General features: G+C 39.6%; 1 protein-coding gene across 1 annotated transcript in view; it reads left to right on the plus strand.

Moving 5' to 3' along the window:
* Window positions 1–6259, plus strand: part of LOC119414221 (chloride channel protein 2-like) — a 553451-nt gene that overhangs the window by 425498 nt on the left and 121694 nt on the right. The window lies entirely within an intron of this gene.

The raw sequence follows: 6259 nt of genomic DNA on the forward strand, positions 1-6259 counted from the left end.
ATGGTATGGTATTGTATTGTATGGTATGGTATTGTATGGTATGGTATTGTATGGTGTGATAAGGTATTGTATGGTATGGTATTGTATGGTATGGTATGGTATGGTATGGTATTGTATGATATGGTATGGTATGATATAATATGGTATTGTATGGTATGGTATTGTATGATATGGTATGATATAGTATGGTATTGTATGGTATGGTATTGTATGATATGGTATGGTATGATATAGTATGGTATTGTATGGTATGGTATTGTATGATATGGTATGGTATTGTATGGTATGGTATTGTATGGTATGGTATTGTATGATATGGTATGGTATGATATAGTATGGTATTGTATGGTATGGTATTGTATGATATAGTATGGTATTGTATGGTATGGTATTGTATGATATGGTATTGTATGGTATGGTATTGTATGATATGGTATGGTATGATATAGTATGGTATTGTATGATATGGTATGGTATGATATAGTATGGTATTGTATGGTATGGTATTGTATGATATAGTATGGTATTGTATGGTATGGTATTGTATGATATGGTATGGTATTGTATGGTTCAAAGAGACAGAGGAACACCCCCCCCCCCCCCCCCCCCCACACACACACACACACTCATCACAGCCAGCTCTCTCATTCTTATGCAAATGAGTGGACATATAAACACCCGGGACATGTCCCCCTCTGACCATCTGTCCTCTCCAGCACCAACGGCTCTCTGGATCCCAGCCTCCACCCCACACTTCAGGCACAGATGGCTCCAACTAGCAGCAGCACAGACAGCAGGGGAAGAGGCGAGCCCGGGGGTAAATCTGACAGAAAGGTAAGCCGTGGGTGGACATTTTATTTCTCTGCGCCATCATCACAGCCCTGCGGTTTGAAACGGACACTTTTACCTTTACAGATGAGAAAACCTCTGGTCGAGAAGAGGAGGAGGACTCGCATCAATGGAAGTCTGCAGGAACTCAGACTTCTCATCACGGACTCAGATGTAGGACAACTCGCAGCTTTTAAGCATTAAACCTCCATGTGTCCCAATTAAGCTAAGTTAGCTTGATGTGTTTTTTTTTTTGTTTGTTTGTTTTTTTTAACAGGCGAAGATGGAGAACGCCGAAGTGCTGGAAGTGACGGTGAAACAAGTAGAAGGCATCCTACAAAACCGTGCTCAAGGTATTATTCGAATATATTCATCACAATGGCTTTTGCCAACATTCATAACAATTTAATTATATATATTTTACTTGCACATAAAGCGTTTAACTTCAAGACGTATTTCTTGCGCCCAGAAATATAGTTCTAACGTTTTTCGCGGATTGATCCGCTAAATGATGGCGCACGTGCTCATCGACCACGGCTCAGCCAATCAGAGCAGAGTAGCCGTTTAGTTTGGTTTTTAAATGTCGTCTCTGCTCTGGTTGTCTCTAGTGGTGGACGCCCTGAACCGGGAGGCTGGTGAGCACTTTGCCGCCGGCTACATCCAGTGTATGCACGACGTGCACACGTTTGTGTCCAGCTGCCCGGGGATGGACCCTGCGGTAGCGGCGGAGCTGCTGAACCAGCTCCTGGAGCGCATGCCCCTGAACGACGAGCTCCGGGAGATGCTGCCAGACAGCGGAGCTAACGAGGACAATCACCCCGCCTGCACCGGCGCTGGGCCCCGGTCCGACTGCGTGGACAGCACCCTGGTGTCCCCATCTCCTTCCTCCACGGATGACCTCTCTGACCCGGAAGAGACGGACTCGGAGCCGAGCGGCTCCTCCTCCCTCTGTGAGCTCAGGTCCTTATGGAGACCCTGGTCCTAAACTAATTTAAAAGTTTCCACGATATGTGTGGGGAAAAGGCAACAAAACACTGATGACAACTTGTTTCTACAAAGCTCTTTTGTAACTTTTTGTACAATTAAACTATTTAATAATTAAAATATTGTATTGGTAACAGATTGGACCTGCCATAAATCTGTAAATATGTACTTGTATATGTACTGTATTTGCTATGAGATGTTTTCTTGTTTTGTTTTTGTGGTAGTAATACTGAACCCAAAGTACATAATACTCTGTATGTGCTGGACTGTATTATTATTATTAAACTTTTATTTATACAGGTTAGTTCCCATTGAGCCTCGAAGACTCCTGATAATTACATGTGTGTTTTTCAAAGTCAATTTCTGTATTTATAGATGCGAAACACTTAGTGAGTTATATCTCCTCTGATTTGTTCTCAGCTTTTCAATAAAAATATTTCTTGGAGGCTTGTTTGAAGTTCTGTTTGTGCTGCGCACTCTTTAAAACTAGTTAAATTTCACACACACACACACAAGGATCCCACTAATATCACCCACACTTTATAGTACTGTGCAGTTGCTCCAGTTTGTGTATCTGTCAGCACATCGTAGGCATTTGGGAGGTGTGAAATGAGTAATTGTTCCTTTTTTGGGCCTTGTTCAGAACTCGAGGTGTTTTTACAGCTTTGGAATGATCAAGTTTCCTTTTTGTCATAAACTGAAAGGCACGTGCATTATACAATAGGCAAGTTCAGACCCATCCTCTGTTGGAGGGGGTTCTTTTTAAAGTGTCAAGCTTTTTCACAACCCTAAGCTCTCCAACAATAGGGAAATGCCAAAAAAATAAAAGCTAACACATTGAGCACTTGGATTATAGTGAAGTACCCTTTACACAAAGTACTTAAACGTTGGGCCTAGAAGACTGAGACTTGTAAATCCTATAGTTAGGGTTGGCTTTATGCTGCTATAGGCTTGGAGGACAAGATGACCACATTTTTTAAAATGAATTGTTACAAATGACTAGTTTTCATTATTTCTATCTTAGCATGTGGTTCTTGACCTGCCATTGTGTATCTGTTCCTCTCAAACCAGATGGCTGCTTGTCCTGAGCCTGGTTCTGCTAAAGGTTTCTTCTTCATGAGGGAGTTTTTCCTTTCCACTGTTGCCTTCATGCTTGCTCAAGATGAGAGTCTGTGATGAAGTTAAATTCAAAGCAGTCTGCTCCTCAGAAAAATAATATTAAATTATTATTATTATATGAATGTTTCTGTTCCCTGAGATGACTTCTGTGGTGACTTGGCACTCTATATAAACTGAACTGAAGTGAATTATGAATTTTAACATGAACAGATTGTTCTGAACTTAATAAAATTGTGTAAGTTGAAAGTGTACACCACAGTCGTTTAGATAAATCATTATACATCTTAGAAATGTAGGTCAAAGAAAAGAATATGCGTATTTGCCTTCTCAACAAATCTGAGTGTAAATTCAGTTTAATCAAAATGGATTCTCATGGTCGTCATGGGTCATCACTCCATTTTTAGACATTTTGGCTTTTTTCCACATGGTAAACTCACAAAAGTTGCTTCACTTTATAATACATCACTTCTAGAATGAATAATGTGCAGTTTTTGTTTCTTTATGAGTTTTTAAACAAAAAGCATGAACCATCCTCTGCAGTTAATTTATTGTAAATTGTGTAAAGCTGTTTTTCTTCATTGCATTAAAAAAAAAAACAATAAATGCATTTAATTCATCTCATCTGAGCTGCAGTAAACAAAAGAAGAAAGTGATTTTTATTTAGGAAGCCGGATTAGGTCATGTAAAATAATGGCCGCAGCAGGAAGACTCTTTGAACTTTGAACTCTTCAACCTTTCAGCCACTGTGTTTTTCATTATGAAATAAATAAGCCATCACGAAAAACACAATCATGAAATAAAATAATAAAAATGAAAATGTTTCTTATTTCATAATGTTTTGTTTATTTATTTAATTTTGAGCATTATAGTGTTCAAGTGTGAAGAGCGGACGGGACACGATCCTGCTCCACTCCTCTAAATATTAGCTTGCAGATCAACGACCCATGAAGTACTCATTAGATTAATATTTTCTTTTTTTGAACCCGTCCAGAGGACCACATTTAATTTATTTCTAGATTTTTCTACCTGGATTATAGATCATGCATCCGAATATTTAGGATAGTTAGCCTTGAATGGATCCTTCCGCCGTGAGAAATAGGTCCGTGAGCGTTTGAACTGTTAATTCGCGCCTCGTCTTGAAAGCGTAAAGGTGTGAACGGAGGAAAGCGGTGCAGGGTCGGCTTTGATCCAGATCTGAAGCCGTCAGAGGATCACAGCTTTCCTGCTCCGAGCGTCATTTGCATCAGAAAGGTGACAAATCACGACTTTCTTAGGTAAACATTTAAATTCAAAGTGCGGAAGTTCTCCTTTCCCACGATGCCCTTGCCATTGGTGTTTTTGCGCGTGTACGTGTGTTAGCAAAATATATCGTGAACTATTATTTTATTGAAACACTTCATAAGACAATTCAAGATGGCCGCTACAACCAATCAACTAAACAGAAAATAACTAAAAAGTTGACAACAACAGTGAGATTTGGTGTGGTGGTAGCTGAGAGTCATCCCAAACACATTATCTATCACGTGGATATGCTATTATTAGTCAGCTCTGCCTGACTGTTAGCAAAATATCTTTTGAACCACTGGGCGGATCTTAATGAAACTTTCAAGAAGTAATCATTAATTAAACCTCTACAGCTCATTAACTTTTGGAGGCAACCCAATTCAAGATGGCTGCTAAAGCCAATCAAATATATCCAACACAAAAATGGTTATAGAACCAGGTTTACAGATAGTAGGCTCAAATTTTGTGTGGTAGTAGCTGAGCATCATCCCAAACACATGCTTAGAAGGCTACACTTTGTGCGATGTTTCACCGACTAAAATCAGCTGTAGGCCTGTTCGTCAGATATTAACCAGCTGATAAACCATGAGGTGATTTGTGCTGCAGCCCAACAGCCCAAATCAGATTTAGTAATTATTGTCAAAATAAAGAGATGTTTCTGAAAATAAGGCAACAATTTTATTTTTGATACATTAGGTTAATAAAACAAGAACAAATAAAGACACAATAACCAAAGGTGCATTTCCCCCGTCAGTGTCTGCTCAGAAGGACAGAGGACAGATTGAGGAAATGTCTGCTGTCAGATTACAGCAGATTACCAGGCACATTCAGATGTCAGATCTAGAATCCTAAAATTAACCGGCCTTGATATCCATCGTCGAGTACATCAAGTGTCATGCACGCTTACTAATAGCATTTACAATAAATATTCCTCTTGGTCCTGTTTGTTTATAAAGCAAGACTTGCTTTAAACTTTAAAATATATTACACTCTTTTGTTCCCAAAAAATAATAATCCAAAAATATACAAAGACTGTCACAAACATTAATCTGCAGATGTTCATATTTGAAACGAACGCTCGGCGTATTTAAAAGATGAAAACCTGCTCACTGACTTTATTTCTTTGTAACTGACTCAGTTGTCAGGTAAGTGAAGGCAGCACATCTGTGATGGGTTCAAGTGCAGCGGTCGGTGATGTGTGCCCTTCAGAAGCTCCCACGTGCAACATTATGTGCTTGTGTTGCCTCTCCGTGGGAAATCTTTGCACATTTTCCTCAATTCTGACGACGAACACTTGAAATCAGAACATCGTTTCCAGCACAGTAAAACCTCAGGTTTTGAGCTGTGCACCAGTACAGTTTGACAGTCAGAAATGGACCATTCAGACTGGTCGGGCTTCTTCCAGAAAAACTTGACTAGTGAATCTTTGTGAATAAGCTTTGGTGTGCTTTGCTTTAAAGAAAGCTGGGATGTAAAAGAGGTGATAGATGGAGCATGACTGATTCAGCCAAACACATAAATTAAGCAAATGAGAATAAAAAAAGTTCTGTAGCCATTTTTCATTTCTGTCCATTTCAGCTCACAAAGTGCTCCTGTGCTTATTTTTATTGTATAAATACAAGTGACTGAAACTTAACGTGTCTTTAAAAAAAATCCTCCTCCTGCTGTCACTGTGTGCTAAAGTAACTGATGAAACTTCCTAAAACAGACCACTCCGGCCTCCAGCTGGACATCTGCCGTCATACGTTGTGTCATCGGGTCCTCCAGCTCCTGATCTGTGCAACAAAATGCTTTCTAGGTGCAACACCACAACGTCCAACAAAGAGAAAAAATGAACATACGAATAAATAACTAAAGTCATCGAGCCCCAGTAAGCAAGAAAACAATCCTGCCAGATGTAGAATAAGAAGCAATCTGATGCTCACCACACGTATATTTACATATTACAAAAGCATCAGACGGGGCCTGTGGGGCTCACTGAAGGCATTTTCCTCTTTTAAAGTTTGTTCTTCACAGTTTTGACGAACAACAATCGCTTTACAAA

This window comes from Nematolebias whitei, chromosome 9 (genome assembly GCF_014905685.2).
Source record: "Nematolebias whitei isolate Nwh7 chromosome 9, NemWhi1, whole genome shotgun sequence".
Lineage (NCBI taxonomy): Eukaryota > Metazoa > Chordata > Actinopteri > Cyprinodontiformes > Rivulidae > Nematolebias > Nematolebias whitei.